The following is a 23,307-nucleotide window of genomic DNA, read 5'->3' on the forward strand; positions in this document are numbered from 1 at the left end:
CAACGCTTTCAAACACTCCCAAAGGCAACAACATGTCCATTCTTCCTTTCAAGATGCCTTGCAAATCAAAATTTGGTCAAACTAGGGAGGAAATGAGCCTTAGGAGGATTTTCGCTCTGGACCCTTTGGAAGGGTCAGGAGCGAAAATCATGATTTAGGCTTTGATTGCTCATTTTTTCCAACTTCAATCTTGTTTGGGAGGCAAACATAGATCATTTTCCACTTGAGGAACCAGGTTTTAAGCCCATTCAAGGTAGCAAATGAGGTTTATAGTGAATTTCACTCTGGACCCTTTGGAAGGGTCAAGAGCGAAATTCATCTCTTAGGCAAAATCTTGATCATCCAAAGCATCCAACTCCCTCTCAAGGCAAGAACATACTCATTCATCCTCCATCATGTCAACACCTAGTCAAAACAAGGAAGAAATCAAGAGCTATAAGGATTTTCGCTCTGGACCCTTTGGAAGGGTCAGGAGCGAAAATCATGCTTTGACCTTGATTCTTGATTTTTCAAACTCTAGTCTTCCTTGGGAGGCAAACATAGACTACTCTCCTTTCATTTCCACCTTGGTCCTGACTTTGGCTAAAGGAAAAATGAGTGTTTTCAAGAATTTCGCTCTGGACCCTTTGGAAGGGTCAGGAGCGAAATTCATTTTCTTGGCTAAAATTCTTCATCTCCTCCACCTCAAGTCGCTTCCTAAGACTAGAACATGTCAAAACACCTATATACATGACTAAGGAACTATGAACTTGGTCTTGACAAGTGAGAAATTGAGGTGTATAAGGATTTTTGCTTTGGACCCTTTGGAAGGGTCGGGAGAGAAATTCCTAATCTTGGCCAAAATCCTTCACATTTTCACATCCCATCACCTCAAAACTAGAACGTTGGTCAAACAAGAGAAAATGAGGTTTACGAGGATTTTCGCTCTGGACCCTTTGGAAGGGTCAGGAGCGAAATCCCCTTTTCAGGTTGATTTTGCACTTGATTCATCCAATTTCCTTCTCAAACTTGATCAATTTCAAGGTCCCGTCATCATATCCAAGGCAATCCATCATCCAACTAACCCCAGGCAAGGTCAAACTAGATCCTAAGGCCAAAAAAGAAGGCCAAATGGAGGATTTCGCTCTGGACCCTTTGGAAGGGTTGGGAGTGAAATTCCTCTCCCAGGTTGATTTCCATTATTTCAAAGTCTTAAACCTCCTCCCCATGCATCAAAACCTACCAAACCATGCCTTAGAAGTTCCAAACTTGGTCAAGTTGAGGAGCAAAATAGGGGAAATATGAATTTCACTCTGGACCCTTTGGAAGGGTCAGGAGCGAAAATCATGATTGGGCTCAAATCCTGACTTCATCTCCAACCTTTCCTTATCAAAACAAGAATTTTGCTTTCAAAAATGCCTAGGACAAGGATTAGTTCATGGTTTTGGGCAAGGTAGAATGCCTTATGGGAAAATTCGCTCTAGACCCTTCGAAAGGGTCAGGAGCAAAATTTCTCTTCCAGGCTCAATTCACCTCAAATTTGACTTGACTGTGCCTCATACTTGATCCTAGATCCATTTCTTCCACATCTTAGCCAAACTTGCTCAACCACTCACTGACTTCCTTGAACTCAAACAGGACACCACTAGCAAAACCAAGCCTAAAGAAGACCTTGAAGGCAACCCTAACCCGGAGCATCCACTGACTCACCCTAGCTCAAGCAGAGCCTGCTCTCCAGCGATCCCTCTGACAGCACTCATCATGCAAAGGCTAACAAGCAAAAACCCTAAAAAACCTAGAAAACAAACCCCAGAAAGCAAAAAAGTAGGGGTCCCCATTTGCAATGGGGCGATGTGTGAATACGTCACAACAGGTAGCAAAGAATGGCTTTGCCATTTGTGCCACAAAGGATATAGGGGCAGCTATAGGAGAGTTTATTGTCATCTTTTATGGATAGGTGGCAAAGGGGTGAAAGGTTGTGAAGCTATAACTCAAGCTGAGAAGACTGAAGAAACTAGATTGCATTTGGAGTGGGAGGCAAAAAAGCAAACAATTCCATTTGAGAGTTAGCAGCCTAGTGTGTCATTGCCTACACGATCTATGCATGTTGGATTTCATGGGGGAGAGGGTTATACTTCTACTAATACTAGAGGAAAGAAGAAAACTAATACTATTGCAACTATGTTCAACACATAATTATGAGATGTGGCTGATTCCTCTATTGCTAAGTTTTTTTATGCTCATGCCATACCATTTCATGTGGCATGTTCACCATATTTTAAAGAAATGTTCAAAGATGTGATATCTGTCAATCCTTCATTTGTTCCACCTAGAGAACATCAGCTACACCACCCTCAATATAGAATATTCCAAGGTGAGCCTATTGGTGGAAGATATGAGACAAACTCGGATAAGGGATTGATGCTCCACCATCATGGATGGGTGGACTGTTATCAAACATCGGCCAATCATCAATATTATTCCCACAAGTTCAGATGGCTCTTATTCTCTTAGAACTATTGATTGTTCAGGGAAAAGAAATGATGCAACCTTCCAATTTCAAATTTTGAAAGATGCCATAGAAGAGGTCGGAGGCTCTAATGTTGTATAAATAGTGACAGATTCAGCCCATGTGTGTAAGTAAGTTGGCTTTGATGGTGGAGGGTGCTTATAAGCACATTTTTTGCGCCAAATGTTGTGTTCATTCATTGAACAATACTTTGAAGGACATTGGGAAGATATATTGGGTGAAGGCAGTGGCGTCAAAGGCTAGAGCTCACTATGTTCATTTGCAACCATCACACTTCACTTGCTTTGTTCAAGACATTTTCAAGGAAGGAATTCATCAATACCATGGACACTAGATATGTCAGCTATTTCATTTTGTTATAGAGGATGCTTGAGGTCCAAGAGGCTTTATAATTAATGGCAGTCAATGCAGAGTGGGGTAGATGGCAAGAGGCAAGCACATCGGAAGGAAGAAATGTGAAACAAAAAATCCTTGATGATATCTGGTGGTTCACAATGAGGTGAGAAAATTGCTGAATTTATTATTTAATTTTAAAATGTTAATCTAATAATTTATAAATGTTTCTAACTTGTACAATATTTCCATTCTTTTTGAAGATTTTAATTTTTGTAACTTGTTTGCACTTGTAGATATGTTTGCTCCTTCATTAAGCCTATTATGCAAGTGATTAGATATGCTGACACTGGCTCTCCTAGCCTTATAGAAACTTATGAGACCTTTGATAGCATGCTTGGGCTAGATCAAGCAAGTAATTCATAGCAGGGACCCTACTTTGGATTTTATGAAGAGCATCTTAGGCCCATTGTGATGCAACAATGGAACACAATAACCACCTCGCTTCATATGGCACCCTATGCACTCAATCCCAAATAGTATGCAACAAGACCTAGGAAAGTGCCTCCATCTCATGATGAAGAATTGAAAGGCTTCATGAAGGCCCTTGGGAAAATGTATACTGAAGAGGGATCTACTTTAATTCGCACACAATGGCTTGCATTTGTCAATCACCATGGCCTAACCTTTAACAAACTGGAGGCAAGGTCGGATAGAGCTACATTAGCTCAAACCAAACCTATTGGATGGTAGACGTAGCATGGCAAGGATGCACCAAAGTTGAGGTCACTTGTCGTTCGTCTTCTTTCACAGGTTGCCAATTCCTCTACTGCTTCATCTAATTAGTCAAGAGAAACAACCTTACCTCTAGACAATCTGAAAAGTTGGTACTTATGCACAATGCTTTGTGGCTACAAGATCAACGGACTCGTAAGTATCATCAAACTCAAGCCTTTGGTATGTTGACCCCGAAGATGCTATACATATCGATGAGGAAGATACATATGAGGGATTGGTTGGGGTTCCATCGCCTAAAGCCAAGCTTGCAAGACTCATAGAAAACTCACCCAAAAACTCGGTAGAGTCCACAACAAAAACTCAGCTGTCAAAAAATAAAACGCCCAAGGACGTTAAAATGTTCATTTCATTTGGTTTTTTTTCATTCTCTTTGCTCCTCCAACCAAGAAAAACCCTTGGGACATGTTTGCAGCCTGATTGCAGCTATTTTGCACCAAAGATTGGAGATTTGAAAGAGGATTATGCGTGAATTTGAAGAGCAAATTGGATTTCCAGGTAGGTTTTCTCATTTTTTTTTTCTTTATTTTTAAACATTTTGCTTTGTTTTTCTACTTCTAGGTTTAAGAAAAAACATCAAAGCCATTAGGTAAACCCTCTAAATCAGATTTAGATTGCAAAGACCAAGATTTTCCACCATTTTTTGACAATTTTTTTCTGATTTTTTCATTGTTTTCACAGTTTTTTCAAACCCTACCAATTTTTTTTGTTTGAATCCTTTCTTTTTTTAAATGTTTAAAATCTTAGATTAGATTTTTATTTTACTGATTTCAACTAATCTATAATAATGTAAACTAATTTAGTTTGTTTGTTAAATTTGTAATTAAAAATATTAACAACTTGTGCTTTCACTTTATATGTGTAGGTTAATATATAATAGCAAATAGAGAAGGTTCGTCTAGTTCAGCTTCAAGGACGATGCCTCCACCATCATTTGTAGGCACTCGTCCTAAAGGAGCTAGAGACCCTACTTGGAAGTATGCTTATCAAGGACCGGAACCTAGTTTAGTTTTTTGCATAAAATATGAAAGAATATTTCATGGAGGCATAAACCACCTCAAATACCACCTTGCAGGCATCAATAAGCATGATGCCACGAGTTTTCCTAAGACCACTGAGGAAATAAAATGAGAAACGAATGCAATAATTGCAGCTGCGGAAGAGAAAAAATTAATAACTGCTTCTCAGGGTGCTCCAGTCGACCTTGAAGCAAGTAGAGAAGCACTTCAAAGCATAGTGAGCTCTCTTCATGACCCTCATATCCGCAAATCCACCACCACCACAAGCACCACTTCAGCTTCTTCTAGTAGAGCATTAACATCAGCACCACTACCAACGTCATCTCCTATACATATTATTTTGTGCCCAGAAACACACCTAGAGCGCAACCATCACTAGAGGCAACTAGGTGGAATAGGGAGGCACATGAGAATGTAGACATTACATGCGTTGATTTTTGGTACTTTAATAACATCCCTTTCAATGTGGCAGATAATCCTTATTGGCATAACTGGTTACCACATTAATAGTTGCAGGAAAAGGCTACAAGGTGCCTTCTCGAATAGACTTGGATGGGAGGTTAGTTCAATTGATCTAAATTTTTTGATAACTTATGTTGAGTTTTAGAATTTAGACTAAATTTATGTTAATTTATTTATAGTAATTTATGTTGAATTTAAGTTATTTTTCTTTAAAAATTAAAAATGTGTACTTAATAATTTTGCTTCGTACTTGTAGGTTGCTCGTGAGTGCAATTGATAGGGCAAGAGAAGTGGTGGAAGAGCAAATAAATGATTGGAAAAAATATGGCTGCACTATTCTTTCTAATGGGTGGATAGATAGGAGAAACCGCACCATAATTAATTTTTTGGTTGCTTGCAAAAATACTGTGGTTTTCTTGAAATCAGTGGATGCCTCCAACAAAGTGAAAAATGCAGAAAAATTGGCTCTAATGTTGGAGGAAGTTGTCATGGAGGTGAGAGTTGAAAATGTGGTGCAAATAATCACTGATAATGCAGTAGCATATGTGGGTTGATAATGCAGTAGCATATGTGGGTTGTTAGCACAATTGGAACTTGTTTGAGGCCATCCCCACAACGAGGAGTAAATTAGATCAAAAACACCTTAATGACCTTGTCTTTGTGCAATATAATCTTCAATTGTGAATAAGGAAGCTAGAGGAAACATCAGCCTAGGTGGTCCAATTGATTTGGATGATATAGATCCTTACAATGATTGGATAGTGCAGGAGCAACCTTCATTTTTACCGGTGATGAGATCTATGATTTGGAGAGGGAGGCAATGGAGGAGGGGGTGGATTTAAATTCACATTGAATGACATTGAGGAGGATGAGGAAGTTGACAATGATGATGAGGAGTCTTTGCCGATGCCAACAACATCTACATCCAAGATGGAGGTTGAGCCATAGCCTATCATGCAGAGTGAGGCGACACAGCCACAGCGGACTCCTCAGACTAGAGATACCTATCCCCTAGTTTTTACTAGAGCTAAGAAGAGGAAGATGTAAAAAGTTTTGACGTAGTGTTAACTTTTAGTTTTACAAACAATTTACTATTTTTATTTTATTTCAGACTATCAAACATTGGCATTCGACATGAGAATGCCATTTTGTACCCAATTTGGATTTATATGAATCAAATATAACTAGACTCGGCTTGTTTTTTTTATGTACTCATTTATTGACTCGTTGGATGCATCTCCTCATTGAATTTTGCAAAAAAATGAGTTTCTAATGAAATTTAAGCAATTTTTTAAGTTGCAAGTTTTTGCCGAGTTGCATTTTCGAGCCTTACTGAGTTTTTTCCAAGTCCAAGTATTTCAACTTTGCCTAAGGCAACCCCTTATACTGCCAATGACCCAGACTCAAGCTTTAATTTTCATTTAGACCTACTAGTTGCATTTGCTGATTAGGGACAGCCATATATTTTCTATGTTTTTGTCAATTTAATGTTGAAACTTGGAGCTTTTGGGCATTTTGTTATAATTCTTATATAATATTTATGCACATTGACAATGAAGGCATTTGAATATTGTTAATTTGTTTGTCAATTCTCATGTGAAATCTCAATTCAAGTCTAATGTTATGTATTAAGCTTCTACAATGTCAATGATGAATGCTTTATCAATGTTATGATATCAATATTTGAAATTTCTCTATATTTATTTCCCTATTTTTTAATAGCTGTCCACTGTCATCCCCTAAAAGAAGGCCCAAAAGTACCCCTGTACAGAAAACACTTCTGGTTGTCCCTTGCCATCCCAGTCCCCAAAACTTGGGGGAGCATAGATTATACTTCATTGTTATAAAGACAATTTCCAATAGTTGTAATCCCCTATTGGATTGAGATCAAACCTTCAGCATGTGATGTGTTCCTTCTATCTCTTTAAAAGACATTTTTTACATGTGCAATTTTATTTTTGATTATTTTTGCAAACAGAGCCCCTCGCGTGTTGTTGTCAATAATGATCATCCCATTCAAATGGTCTATTAACCTCCCTCTAACAATGTTGTATGGAATAATAATTGAACTTGTCTATCCTTGGCTATTTAATTCTAGAATATTTATTAGTTTTTAGTAGAAGGTTCTTCAATTATGTATTGTATTTACAATTATCATAAAATTACCTTCTATCTAAACGTTGTAATGTTTTTACATTCACAAACCCTTTGACCAAGCAAATGTCTCCACAATTTGATCACATTATATGTACTAGGTAGCAAATTTTGAAATGTTGTTGCCATCAAGTTTCCATGTTCATCTCGGGTAATGCATCCCACCCCAAAGGCCCCAAAGTTACCTCACAAAGCTCTACCAAAGTTCATGCTCGATAAACTACCCAAAGGGGTGGCATTTGATTCTTGTGTTATCAAAGCTTCTTTGCAATTACTTTTACATACCCCTTGTTGGGGGATTTAATTAATTTACATTTCCGCACATTTTCTTCATCCCATTTTGTTGAGGCCTGGGCTTTTAATAATTGCTTTTAAATTCAGAATATTTGCCTCAAGAATTCTAGATATCCTATGGCTCCCAATACCCGCTCGGCTCCTCCTCCTGTTCAAACGGCTCTATTGTCCTCCACTCCCCTTTCGGCGCTCAAGATAGGAGCTGCCAATGGCTTGGGTGCATCCAAATCGGCCAATGGTTTAGCTGTTAATAAGCCTTTCCTTGTTGCGGCTTCAAGGTCAGCCCTTGTTTCTTTCTCTGTGCCTAATGATCCCGAATCTAGGCTTTGGAAATCTCTTGCGGGCGAGATTCTAAAAGTGCCTCTGACATCACATCCTCCAACCAATCATCTAAAGCACGCTCTCTCAGCCAACAGGGTTCCTGCCAGAGACCCTGCTTCGGCTTTGATTGGTGCCTCCTCCAAATATCGAGTCCCAGTTCAATTGATGCACGATTTGATGGACATGGAGCCAATAGCTCTGCCAATCTCGTCCCTGGCGGCAAGAGTAATATTCATAGAGGTGATACAAATTTTGCCTCTCTTTTTAAGGAGAGATCTCAGGGTGGGATTTCGATCTCTGGGAAGGGTTTTCATTCTAAACAAGTCCTTGGGGCAAATGAGGGGTTTGTGTCTGCAGGGAAATTTGACCGTGGAGTATCTAATGATTTAATGTTGCCCCTCATTCGGGAAGATTTGGCTTCTGTTAGGCCAATGGTGAACTTTGATGCCGAGATATCCGAAGAGGTGAAGGAGAATGAACTGTATTTTGCAGAGATGGGATTGATTGGGCGGTTTCAAGGGTTTCGGCCAAGTTTGGCTGATTTAAACAAATGGATTACAGAATGCTAGAAACCCTTTTTGACAAGGGATGTCCAGATTTACCCTAGTGCTCAAGGTTTTTTCGTGGTGGTCTTTGACAGCGCACAGGACAAGAAGAGAATCCTCCGTGAGCAGCTCTGGAGCTAGGAAGAGAAGTATATTCTGCTCCTGAAACCCTAGTATCCTGCTTTTAACCCTTCTACTGAGTCTTTTGATAAAATCCCAGTATGGGTAAGGATACCTAATTTGCCTTTACAATTCTGGTTCGAAGCTTGTTTTAAAGCAAAAGGTAATGCTTTAGAGGGAAGTTTTTGGGAGTGGATCAGGGTTCTTTGGATTATTTCCATACTACTTATGCGCGTATTCTAGTTGAGATGGATTTTTCCAAAGCTCCTCCTACTGAGTTGTCTTTGAAGCTTGCAAAGGGGTCATGGGTGCAGCCATTAGATTTTGAAAACATTCCTTTTAGATGTAGAAGATGTTTTCAAACTGGTCATTTGGCATCTAATTGTGTCAAGAAAAATCAAAGGATGTGGCCACCTAGTGGAAGGAGGTCTCTCCTAACCATTATGTAGTGGAAAAGGAGAATGCCATCACTCAGCTGGGGGGGACCGCGAAGGATTCTGCAAAAACTGTTAAGGGTAAGGATTCTAGAAAATCTTTTAAGGATAAACTGAGCCAGAATGCAGCAAAGGCAGTTGCTGATAAATCTGGGGAAAAAAAGTTGAGCAAGGTGGCTAAGAATTCAGGGGAATCAATGCCTATAATAAAAAATAATGTGAGCGGTGGTTCTATTGAGGGTAGTGGTCTTGATGAGACACTTCGTGAGAGGAAAGGAAATATGGATTCCTCTTAAGAATTTGGCAGGGCATCTCAGGATGTTATTGAGAATGAGGATGGGTGGATAGAGGTGCTTGGGAAGAAGAACAAGCGATCAATGAAGGGGGATTCACTCATTCAATCAATTTGTCCCCTTGTCTCATGTAGAGTTGGAGGACGACCTGAATCTGATCTATGAATAGGTTTCTAACTTTTGGAGCTTTATAATTTGGGGAGGTGGCTCCTTGATTGTAGTCCCACCTAGTTCGGGCCAAGATTAAATCCCGAAATATTTTATATAAAATTCAAATATCGGCTATGGCCTTTTATCAAGCAAAAAAAAAAATAATTGGTTTTAAATTCTTGACATGTCAACTTCACTTATAGCAGTTTCTATTTTCTTTATGATTTCCCCGATTAGGAGAGCTTGTTGTAATGTCCTCTACTTGGAGGCTGCCAATTCCCAATGATTAACATACATCACCATGCATTATTATGTCTTCAATCAGATTATTAAAACTAAGAAACAATTAGGATTTATAATACATTTGATAGTTACTATACTTATCCTTACTTCTTTCCTAATCATCAACCCTGACAGAGGATGGAGAATTACTTGTCATAAGGCGCTTAAAAACCAGTCTACAAGTAGGCTCCCTCAAGGTTTCAGGACTCCATCCATATCCCATTATGGGCTTACCTATCTTGTGAGCTATTACTCTGCCTCTCCCTAACAAAATCAACCTATCCTCATGAGGGGCAATAGCAAATGATTAAGGAATGGACTATGAGTACACTATTAAAGAATGGGCTATGAGTACACTAACTTCTAATGCATAATGAATAAATATGTAAACAATTAAAATTAAGTATGACTGTCATACATATTGCAGTCTATATTAATATTACTATTAAATTTTGCATAAGAACATTATCAAGCTTCATATATTAAGCATACATATTAAGCACATCCCCATGCATACCACCAAGAATAAGGCTGTTACTGCCTATAACTTAATAACAGTTCTTATCTGATCTGATTGATGGTGATGTCACTGTATGCTTTTGATTCCTTTCCTTTGTATCTCTCAATGTGAGGGAGAGGTTACACCTCTTCATCATGTATGCCCTTTGGGAAGAGACACACCCTTTCACCATTAGCATCCTTTGAAAGAGTGCAACTCTTCATTATTTCTGCCCTTTGAGAGGGACACAACCTTCCACAATCAGATCTGCACTTCTTATTTAAATAATTAAATCAGATCTGCACTTCTGATTCCTAAATTATCCCCCCTTCAAATGAGCTCTCTTCTCCCTTTTATACCTCATATTTGGGGAAGTCACAGCTTATCATTCCATGCCTTTTGACCATTCATTAACTTTAATCAAATTTTAAAATTATATTTAATTATTCTTTTATATTTTAATTTAATATTTATTTTTATTCATTTGTATTTTAAATTTTAGTATTATTATTTATTATTAAATTATATTTCAAAGTGGGAACATTACACTTGTTCTGAAAAGATTCTTCAATTCCTCTCCTTCAAGATGGACCAGATCACCATTAAAATATTTGTTATTCGTATGCTCTCAAAACACTATTTATTCTTGATCCTCAGCCAACTTTTAAATCATTCAATTGTCTTGTTTGGAAGGCACCTAACCAACTTAAATTGTCCACAAATCCGATTGTAAGCATTGTTTGGCAAAGGGGTAATTTAATAAGAGATGATTTGTTGTTTCTTTTGCTTTGCCAAAAATGCGGCACCACAAAAAGCCATTTATGCCAGTGTTTTTGGTCTATCTCTTATCAAAATATCATTATTAATTGCATGAATACCCTTGCTCTCAGCAAACAAAATTTACTCCAGCATAGATCTATCGATCAATCAAGGTCTATGTCAAGCTACGAAAGAATTCTACATCTAAGTCTTAGTAAATAGTCACCCAATTTGGCACCAACCCATTTGATTCAATCCTCCTTTTCATTGATGAATATTTTCCTTGTCTTGAGTTCCTCTTTTAGCTCATTCCTTTGGATATTTGAAAGTTATGTGTTACCCATGTTTTTCCACCTCCATTCTCCCCATGCTTGATTAGTGTATTTTTGTATGTAATCACATACTTTCTTTCTCCAAGCCTTGGTGAGAATCTCCTTGATACCTACAAATTCTTGTTTTTTTTGCTAAAGGAGGATATCCAAAATAAAGTTTTCTCTCCCACTGCCAAATTCCCAAGTGAGATGATTAGTTATTAGCAACTTGCATTGCAGCATGAATTTTCATATGTGCAAAACCCCCAAGTGGGTTGGCTGTCGTGAGGATTCATATAGAATTTTTTGAGTCTAGGCAAAAAAAAATTAAAATTTGGCTCCATTTAGAAGGGCAGGTTGTCATAAATTCTCCATATTAATTGTTCCCGAAGAGCCATGTTTTGATTATCAATAGTCTACAAATCCTTACACCCAAATGGATTTGGCATTGCATGTTATTTTCCATGCAATCAATGGGATTCTTTTTGTCATCATCCTTGCCATGGGAATTCTTTCATTGTGCTTTTCAAACTTTTGTTGGTTTCTTGTAAGATGTATGCATGACATCATGTAGATTAGTGTTGATGTGTTTTTAACGCACATGCAAACACAGAATAAAATACCCAAAGTATCTTATCCTCTCTTGAATAAAATCTCACGGATGCTGAAGATTAGCTTAAGGATCAGTCGAAAAGACTCCAAGGTTCATGAATGTAGGGTCACTACGTGTGGATAAGCTATGTTGGTTGATGTGATTGCTGGTATCACAAGGGAACGTACATTAGAATGCTTGAATGCTTGATTTGTTGGACTTAGATCATCTGATATTTCAATCTTGCGATGCTTTTTGTCCTAAACTAACTTGAATTGGAAAAAAAGGGGCAAAAGGAAAGGGTTGAGAGAGTCTATTCTAAGACCTAGAATGTAAGAAGATAGTTGAATGATTAGCTGGAATCCTACTGGGCGAGGTCTCACCATCAACTTGAACAATTTGACACAAGCTCAGTTCAATCTTCTAAGGACATTTCAAAGATGTTCAAATCATTACCATCGAACGCTACTCACCATTCAAGTTAATGCATAAACAATGGATGTATAGCGATTTGAAGTTAATCTTATATTACTCCAGTTGACCACACGAGGCACACTTACAATCAGCAAGAGGCTAGTGGGACGAAACGGATTCCACGCAAATGCACTCAACAAATTCTTCCATTCAATCTTAATATTTACCATCTAACACGAAGATCCAACAAGAAACCATCACATTGTAAAGAAACAACACAGTTCACCATAACTTCAATGAAAATGGGGTTCATTTACAACATAGGCAACAATTTATGCCTTCTCCTACTCTACTCTAATTGCTATTCTATTTTTCTCCTAATTCTCTGCTACTAACTATTCACTATTCACTATTAACTAACTATTAACCTTTACAAATGAATAGCTTGAGCTTTATATAGAAAGCTCATTTACAATGAACAGCTAGGATTGAATCTCCATCAATGGCCAAGATTTTACAATGAAACCCTAATTAGGGTTTATTACAACAAACTCTTCTTAGCCAATGAGAAAATTACATTTAGAGGATGTGGGCCAATAGATATTGAGGGTAGGTACATCGGAGTTTGTGCATCACTGGTGAGTCGGGTTCATTGAATTAATACATGTTGAGGTGGACCCCTCGGATTGGTGGAAGGGATGACTTGGCTGCCACTTCAATAACCTCCATCCACCAAATAGGACCACTGCATTGACTTATCTTCCAAATAGCTCAGCCCAGATGACAAAGAGTAAGGGAGAGAGAGGATCTTCCTATAAGAGCTCGCTTGTAGATTCAAAGAAGCAAGTTGGGCTATCATTGACCAAGATAGAGCATATAAGGTTAAAGATTCATTCCAACCATTGTTTTTTGAAACCAAACTTCTCAAGAATAAGAAACAAGAATCTTCAACAAACTCGATTGTATGCTCTACTTATGTCCAATTTGACTCACATTTTTTATTTAGAAGAGACTATGGAGCGGTTGGTTTCGTGAGCCATGATTATTCCATCAATGATTAATCTCTCCAAGGTGAAACCATTATGTTCCTCCACTATCATCATAGGAAGTAATAACTTTAGCCTGTTTGTGATTACTTTGAAGATAATTTTGTTCGTAGTATTGCAAAAATAGACAAGATTAAAGTCTCCAAACATTACCATGTTTGACTTTTTGAGGATCAATGTAATGTTCATTGAATCCACTTCCCATGAGATCTTTCTAGATTTTATCAAATCCTCTACAACCTTCCATATATCTTACTCAACAATGCCCCAACACTTGTGGAAGAGAAAGTTGTAGAGAAATCAGCAAGGCCCAAAGCCCTATCCAAATGGGACTAGGAGAAAACCAATTCACCTATTCCTCTATCATGGAGCCATCAAAATGTTATATTCTCATATGATGTTAGGCAAGGGATGTACTCAAGGAGGGCCTCTTGGTTTAATAGATCTGATGTAGCAAGGCTATATAGAAGCTCTTCAAAGAATTCAATAGCCTCCATCTAGATATCCCCTAGAATCCTACATACAACAATGGTCTTCCACCCCTTGCTTTTATGGAGTAATTTAAGTCTCCTACTTCTAGCCAAGATTCTTTGAACTTGGGTTTCCAATATATTTCATCTTTTAAAGTAGTTTTTCATTTGTGTTAAGTGCTTTGTCTTTGTGATATCATTCCTTATACACACCTTGAATAATTACTTTTTGAACTAAGATCTCCATTTCATTTTCAACCTTTTCTTTTTCTATGAAGATATTTTTTTAGAGATGCTTTGTTCCATTCTTTTTAGGCAACTCTTAATTTGGCTTAAGTTTCTTTGCAACTATGAACATCTTGGAGCCCTTGGGTTCATTTGCATTTGACCACCATGCTTCTATCAAATTGAAGAAATTTTCTTCATCAAATCACATTCCTTTGAATTTGAATGGGGGCATCTAAGCAAGAGAGACTATGATATGGCAAGAGAAACCAAGAAATGATTAGACCCAAAAATTGGTAAGATAGTTGATTCAAGGGCATGGGAGGAGTTTAGCCATAAACCATTGTGTATGAATCTATCAAGCCTTTCTGCAAGGTAACTAAAACCCAAAGTTTGGTCTATCTAAATATATCACTTAATCTTTAATCTAATGTCAACTAGTTTTGTATTGCTAACAAACTTTTGAGAATCCTTGTGATATTGGATTGCCCTAGATATGCCTTCCCATTTGTCCATTTGACAAGATCGCATTAAAATCCCCTCTTAGTGTGATTGGGATGATTGGTAGGGATTGGATATGTGACGAGATCTCATTCCATGCCACTACATTGTCCCCTGATCTAGTAGGCCCATAGACATTGTACAAAAATAAGTTTAGATTCCAAAAAGAACTTATATTTTTGTATTCTCTCCCAATTTTACTCATGGTTAATTCTCTATTGTCACTAATCTTGGAGTGCATAGGACGTCGAGTCCCCCAACAATGTCATCTCATCTACAAAAATTCCTTCCCATCCTTTGCACAATGTGATGAATAACCTTGCATCTTCTAGACTAAGTTTAGTCTTCAATAGCAAAATCACATGAGCTAGGATAAAGTCTATTTAGCATTTCACTATGCAACGATTCTTAAAAAAATTTAAGCACTTAATATTCCACGATAGGTGTATTTTGTCCCCTACCCTCATTTAAATTCCTAGCTTAAAATGAACATGGACAACCTCAACTCTAGTTAATCCTCAATTCAATGTATATCGAGTTAAGTATTCCTACAAATGAAATTGTGCATCCACAATTTCACCCAACTGTAATTGTAATCATTAAAATCAAAAAACAAGAAATATATACAATTTGAAAGCAAAAGATGAAAATTAAGTTGAAATCCTAATCTCAGATGCGAGCCTCAAAATCAATGCACTTTGATTTTATTGATGATTGATTTTAATAGACTAGATTTGCATAAATGTGATTGCATGAAAATGTTGAATAATTCCTCAAGCACATTCTTTTTCTTCAAAACCACTTCCTACACCTCTTTACTACACTTCTACTTTTCTCATGCCCCCTTATTCACTCTTACCCCACTTTCCCACGACACTTTGATTTGCTCTTCTGAACTGACCAAGGAGAATAGGCCATTCAACAAGACCCTTCTTACCTTTCCCCATCTCTATTGTATTCCCCCTAATTCCTTCTCTTTCTAACCTTAACCCTAAGTGTATTCCTTTTTCTCTATTTTATTCCCTTCCCTTATCTCATATATTCTCAAATACACTCTCATTTGAACCTCCTCCATTATGCAATCTTTTCGCTTTAGTCATCTTCCCTTTCCCTTATAATTCCATTTCTGACTTTATTCCTAAAATTCTCTAGTATACCACCATTTCATCCAACATTTACAATTTCCTTCACCCCTTTAGCCATTTTTTAACCTACCCACCCAGCCTTCTCTTGTCCTTTTAATCCCCATGGCTTCTCCTATTCCACTTGATCCATAATTTCGTCAAACCCATAGCTAGGAAACTACAAATCACTAAAAAAAATGGATGTCGTTCTCTCTAGGACTATCAAAACTAGGGTCGCATATCGCCTAGTCCCCGCCATTGCAACATGTGAAAAAGTAAATAAATGGATAGATTAAAAAGAATAAATCAACCCAGAATTTTATTTTATTTTTTCAAATAGTCCGGATACAGTGGGTAACCCATTTCAGGTAACCCAAATGAACATTTTGCACTGTGGGAATGAACAAATATATAAATAGATAGATAGCAAAGAATACGTAGTCACCCCTGTTGACGAGGGTTGCATTTGCAGGGCTACTAAATTACAGAGAATACTAATGCAGAAGTGTGCCGACAGCACGCAAAGCAGAATACAAGACCAATAAAGAGTGAACAAAATAAAATATAAATGAACTATGACTTCTTCGCTTGCCTTTTACACTAAATTCGAAAGTGAAAACCGAAGCTTGCGAGGAATTTTGTCATCTTGCTTTTGAATGAATTTAACAAAAAGGAAAACCGAATATATCTCCTATTTTCAAAGTCAATTACAGGATAAAAAGAAATATAAACAAAAAAAATTAAGGAAGAAAAAAAACAAATAGTACCTCTTATCTAGAGCAAAAATAGCACAAATAAGGTTAGAGGAAAAAAATAATAATAATCACCGAACACAATCGCTGCGCTCAAAGATTCTTGAGCAGGATCGACGAAAACCGGTTTTCTGTTTCCACTTATCTGTCGCTGCAAACCCACTTCTGCTTTTCTTTTACCTTAACGAAATTGACTAATGATTACTTTGTAGTCACTACGAATACGGATCTCCAAAAACAGCAACAAGGTTTTTATACGCAGTGCCTTCGGATGGTATTTCTGAAAACCCGGTTTCCCAGATATACTCCAGAAACACGGTATGAAACTTGTTGGATCATTTGTATAAACAACACATCGGCCTTGTTGACAAGGGCTATGTTAGCAAGGGTTCCAGCTGACCTTCCTACGTGGCATTGATGGCTATATACATATATTTAAAGATTTTTACTGGAAAATGTAAAATGTTTGATTGCACATTAATAAATTTAATTTATTATCAAACCCTAACTAGTAATTATTATTATTATTATTATTATTATTATTATTATTAATAAATTGAGTTTTTATCAATTTGAAGATTTTATTTATTTATTTTTTTGATGAATAAGCATTTCCATTAAAATATATATTAAAAAGTACACTATTCACAACAAAAAGGGAGGAAAAAATCACTCCTGATAGTCATTAGGGCGAAGCCCAGGAACAACGAAAAAATCTACTCAAAACACAGGCACAACCTGAAAATCCAGAAACAACATAAAAAGTCTAAGCGGCTAGAGCAGTAGCAACAGAAGGAGGTGGATCCATGTCATCCTTTTTACCCCATACGTTAGCGAGGTCAAAGCGGGGGGGGTTTGGAAGAGACCACCCATCCTTGGCAACCTCTTCTTCATAATCTTTATCCTTTCTCATCAAAGAAATAGCCAAAGCAAGCCAGGGAAACCCTTTAGAAGAACTAGGCCACCTAGAATCTGACCAACCAAAACCACTAGGGGCCAAAGAGGCACCGCCACCCACAGGCCACCCAAAGGTAGAGGCACCCCGAGGTGGAGAGGCTAAGCGGTGATGTGGAAAGTCTCTCCCTCCACCAAAATGGCGGCGAGGAGCCTAGAAGTAAGTTGTGTGAGAACTGTTGATGGAAGAGTTGCAGCCACGTCAACGGGAGAATGGTCACCGAAGGCAGAAGGGTCCAGAAGAATCCCGGCAACCGTACAAAGGGCATTACCCCAATGATCAAGTAGCACTTGCAAGTGGGCCACCTCAAAAGCCACTTTATTCACTTGAACTTGAATTTGTAACATCACATTGTTGCATATACAAGATTTAGCATACAAAGAAACATGAGTATCAAGAGAGTTGTGAGAAAATAAAACAGCATTTTTGTCTTTCCATAAACTGGAGAGGATTTGTAGTGTCCACCCTTGACTTGACTTGTTTTGATTAGAGTTGACTTTTATTCCATGTGTGATAGACTTATCTCAACTATTTATGATGATTTGGATGATGATTATTCGTGTGATTTGATGGATACTATATGCTTACTATGTGAAAGATTATATTGATCATGGATTTTATGTTGATTATGATTACACTAACCCTATTTCATGATCACATTTGATGAGATGCTTATGAGATGTGTTTGACTATTGTTTGACTATTGTTTGACTGTCTTCGTGGAGAATCAGCATCACATCACTCATTGCGAGCGGGATGTGTCGTTGCATAATTCTACCACTTGTCTATTATATATGCATATATACATGTATCATTGTTGGTGGTTGCGGGACTTGCAGGTACTGGACATTTATTCCTCCTGGAATCCCCAGGTGCGAGTGTGTCCTTATCCCAATGGTAATATGTGGTTTCAGAGTTGACATGGGTTTTCTTCACATACTCTAGATTTAAGTTGTTACTAGGCACAATTGGTCATGTCAGTTGTCAGCTTGCCTCTTTCAGTTTTGGGAGTATGCTAGCATTGGTTAACTCTTTTGGTACGAGGATGGTTGATTTTATTGTCACGTGGTTATTTATGTGGCATTGGATTATTTGTCTATTTGTTGAGAGATTTGATAGTTAGTATTATTTATTTTTTATTATTTGATTTAAGCTATTTGAGCTTTTGATTATTTGATTTATGATTTTTAGAATTATAGTATTTATTTGATTAATAATTTTGTAAAGATTATTTAATTAATTATTGATTGTTGCTTATAGTCTAAATATTAATTAATATTTAATATTGGAAGTAATAAATTATTTAATGGTTGATTTATTTAATTATGTTTTCTATTGGTGAAGTATTTAATTAAAAATAACTATAGTTCATAATGTATTAAATAATAATTCATATAGGGCTATAGTTTAAATACTAATATTTATTAGGTGGTATGATAATTATACCTTGGGATATTAAAATATATTTATCCCACTTACTTATAATATATGTTAGTATTTCCTACCTACCATATTCTCCTATTAGAGGATTTATTTTATTTTGGGGAAAATATTCCAAAATGGAATTACCCTATTGGTTGGTTTTCTAGGGTTTCTTGTTTATTGTTTCCTTTTAATGGATTCCCTGTGATTGTTCACGGGTTCCATTCTTTGGCTTTGGATTCTCGGTGGATTGCTTGGACTGGGTTTGGAAGAGATTTGGGTTTGGATTTGGATTGCAAACTTGTGGGCTCTCCTTCAGCGACCTACCATCACACGGGTTGCAAGTTGGAGGCCATACCCTTGTTGTTTATCTTTGTTTGCAAGTGTTTACTCTGTGAATGTTTGATGTGGGGAATAAGGAAATAGTTCATTTCATTCTCTCTGTTCTTAATGGAAATGATTGGGAATTCCATGGGTTATGAAATCCTTATTTGGATGAAAGTTTGGAAGTTATCTTTTATGTGGTTGTCATAAATACACGACATGGGATTTATATGTATTGAGATTTCTTCCATTTATGATGTGATTGTATTTGATTATTGTTGTTTTTGAGATTTCTTTCATGTTGTTAAATATTTAAGGGAGTTTGTGGAGTTAAGAAGAGAGATCCTTGTGAGCTTCTAGTTTGGCCTTGTCATGAGGAAGACTCATGCGACTCATCTCCTTCTGAGACATTTTATATTTCCCTTGTTTTAATGTTTTTTTATGTTTGGAATAAGTTTATTGTTTGTATTTATATGTGTGACGAATCTGTTTCATGATTTGGATTCAAGATTTGGTGTTTGATGGTTTTCTGAACTTGCTGGAGATGTTTTTCCCTCCTAAAGTCTGCATTATGTTTTCAATTGGAGCTCCTTGGGTGAATTTTATTATTTTATTGTGTTTGCATATTCTTATAGTTTATTTCGTGGCGATTCCAACGAGTATAAATACGTCATATTTGGCTCATTATTTTCGAGCAGTTTTGATCCCGCACTTAAGCAATTTTCTGCCAAAATTTACACTTTATTCCTGAGCGCTAAAATAATCACCATATGTGCTAAAATAATCACCATATGCACTAAAATAATCACCATTTGTAGTAAAAGATCACCCAGATGCGCTAAAGTATCAGTCATATGCGCCACTTCAGAGAATGTATGCGCCATTCTGTGTATTTTTAGGGTTTTGTCCAGTTTGAAGTCTATTTGATGTCAGTTGGATTTTGGATCGTACTAGAGGCTTTTTGAGGGAATTTATGATGTTGTCTAATGTTGATTTATGATTGGTGATGTCTTCATGTGATTTATTTGTGATTTTTGTATGTATTTTATGCCATTTGAGTTGTTTTCACTTCCTCTCTTGTTGATGCGCCAAGAGAGATATTAAGATTCTTGTGATTTTGCACCGACAAGTGAATTGGCCTTGCTGAGACTATTTGATGACTCATTTTATATTTTTATGGATTTTCTTATGGCCCTTATGACATTTCTTTGGCCAAGAGGCTCACTGGTTTTGGTTCTCATTTGTGACCTTTCACATGTTTCATGCTTATGAGATGAGATTGTTGGTTGCGTATGGATTGCTTATGATTTCAGATTCATGTGTGTTCTCAGTTTTGATTATGGTTTTGGAGCCTCTTGTGATTATTGTTGTTTGGACCCATGTTAGGGGGATTGGTCTTCCTTGTGATGACTGGGGTCACGAGAGATAGGCTTGCATGAGGTTCCTTGTACAGATGTATGAAGTCTAGACCACCAGGGCATATTGGAGTTTACCTTGATTTGTAAATAAGTGATAACCTAATAATTGATGGGTTGGGTAGCTAGATTCATTAATAAGATAATATATTGATTTGAGCCTCATGACTTAGTCCTAGGGAGGATGTTTTAGGATAAGTATGAGAAGGCCATGAAGACGGTAAGCTAATCTCCCTTAGTCTCTCATAGGTTGAGATGCCTCCACATGTTCATCGAGATGGTGCCTTATGTTATTATGTTATTTAGGATGGCATGTGATGACACTCCACTCCTACATGTGATTCCCTTAATGATTTATGATTATGCCTTGTTGGATTCATTTCATGTCTTGTTGAATTGTACGCCTCTGGGAGTTTATTCTCGTTGTATTGTGTGAGTTCTTTCATGAGAGTCCTTGTGTGGTTAGTCTCTTTGGTTAGGGTGCCAGCTTAGGTTTAGAGTGTGTGTTGGGACCTTGTGTCATCTCCTAGCATGGGGGGTGGTTCCTTTGGTTCCACATGGTTGGGTGGTTGGTGCTTTTTAGCCATTGGGATGTTTTCTTGGATTCTTCTTGTGTGGATGTGGATTCTCATTCTTGATGGATTATGGATGTGCCTTGTAGCGGATTTATGTAATGAATATGATGGAATGCATGGATGTAGTATCTTGTATGTAGTAGATGGAATCATGTAAAAGGAAGAGATATGTTCATGATATATTGTTATGTAAATGTATTTGTAAGTAGTTCATAAATGGTAGCTAGGACATGTCATGATTTGTAAAAGTGGCAATGAGATCTATGGATATGTTCTTGTTAAATTAAGGGAATGATTTCATGTACCCAAATTTGGCAATGGAGTTGTAATTGAACTAGATGTGATTTATAATATGATCTTCTTACATTGGTTAGAAAGGAATTTTATGGCTATTCTTTAGGTTGTGATTTAACATGTGAAAGAACCTTGAGAAATGGAATAATCTCAAATGTGAGTATTGAGGATGTTAGATGATATGGATAAGGTTTAGATGATGACATCTCTATGTGTATGCATTGGAAATTAGGAAAAGTATGCATAGAATGCAAAAAGGATTACTGAAAGAAAAATATTAGGAGTCTTGCATTATGCTTTGGGGTTATTGTCAAATGAAATGACCATGTTAGGAAAGGGGTTGCATGTGTAATTGGATTAGGAAAGGAAACTATTGCTATTGGACTTGTGGATATGCTTGTGGTGCTATGTAAAAACAATGATGTTGTGAAGGAATTATAATTGTGAATAGATCATGTTGCTAATAGGTAAATCATGATGGAGGAGACATATATGACCATGTGAGAATTTTAATGTAAAAGAAAATTGGGATTAAAAGGTATCGAGGCTTTAGAATGAAGCTAATATGAAATGGATTGATTTGCATAGTAAAGGAATGTATATCATGCTAGATAAATAGTAAATGACTTGTATATGATGTAAGCCATGTACTTGTAATGAAGTTAATGTATTTATATTGTTATATGTTTGTAAGCCAATAAATGAACTTTATGATTGAAGGATTAGTGTGATGTTGTGCTTGGATAAAGAAATAAAGGAATTAATTTATCATATGGATTGAAGAACAAATTATGGTTTATACTTTATGAGGAGATAATCACGATAAATGGAATGAGATCATGTTAGTATTAGAAGCGATTGAAGTATGTTTAAATGGATTATCAAAGATGGATTTCACCTATGCATTAGGGTTGAATCATCATGGAAAAGGAAAAGAGCATGTAGATAGGAGATGTTGGGTTAAAACACATTTGGATTTGGTGCATAAAACGAATGTAGGATTATGGGGTTGTCTTGCATTTTAAAATAAGGAATGTAATATGCTAGTAAAATGGTATAATGGTATGCATTTCATAATGGATAGATAGGCTAGTGGGTTGCATATCTCATGATTAGGAAATTAAATATGATGCATTAATTCAAGATGGAATATGTTTATCATCTGAGTAGGTTGTCATTATGGAAGTTAAATGAGTAATGACGTTGAAGTACCCTATGGAATGGTTAATGATGTTATGTTATTTCCGCTTGCGTAAATTAGTGAATTTCGAGATGATGTATATTCATAATGTTTAAATGGTTAATGAATGTAGTTATATGGAGATGTTATGTATTACATTAGTTGTTATTAAAAATTAATTAAATAATAATAATATCAATTAGTATGATAGATGATTAGTTTTCTCTAGGGTATTTTGGTGGGCATTACAGGATTTCCATCCTAAAAGCATGTCATATCTACGTGAATTTAAAGGGGAGTCGCAAGGAATCTACCAACAAAACCATATGCCAAGAAAAGGGCTCGAGTAAAAAAGGCTTAAAAAAATCATGTATCCATGCCCACGACTGTTGAGCTCTTCTACAAAACCAAAAGAGATGCATCAAGGTCTTAGGCAACCCACAAAAGGGACAACAAGCATCTGGCACCCCCAGATGCCTAAGAGGAGAACCCACAGGCAAGCCTTGGAAAAGAATACACCAAGCAAAATGATCCACTTTAGGATTAGCAATAGCAGACCAGAGAGTAAGAAATCATTGACTTTGGGTGCTCTGTGAAGACTGCAAGTGCCATTGAAGATTCAAAGTGGGAACCATAGGCAAATGAGGCACAAGCCAATGATAACGCATTCTGGGTTTATAATTACAGAAATAGGTGTTGAGAAACCAACGCCAGTCTTTCCACCAAGGCCTCATAGAA

The 23,307-nt window shown here is 36.9% G+C and overlaps 1 protein-coding gene across 2 annotated transcripts in view; it reads right to left on the bottom strand.

The window, feature by feature from the left end:
* LOC131064660 (peroxisomal membrane protein 11-5) overlaps positions 1-16,796 on the bottom strand; it is a 61,129-nt gene extending 44,333 nt beyond the window's left edge. For both annotated transcript variants that reach the window (XM_057998890.1, XM_057998889.1), the window contains exon 1: positions 16,480-16,796. The gene's annotated coding sequence lies outside the window, so the exon portion shown is untranslated. The remainder of the gene's footprint in view (positions 1-16,479) is intronic.
* Between the last annotated feature and the right edge of the window lie 6,511 nt (positions 16,797-23,307).

Source organism: Cryptomeria japonica, chromosome 9 (assembly GCF_030272615.1).
Source record: "Cryptomeria japonica chromosome 9, Sugi_1.0, whole genome shotgun sequence".
Taxonomy (NCBI): Eukaryota; Viridiplantae; Streptophyta; class Pinopsida; order Cupressales; family Cupressaceae; genus Cryptomeria; species Cryptomeria japonica.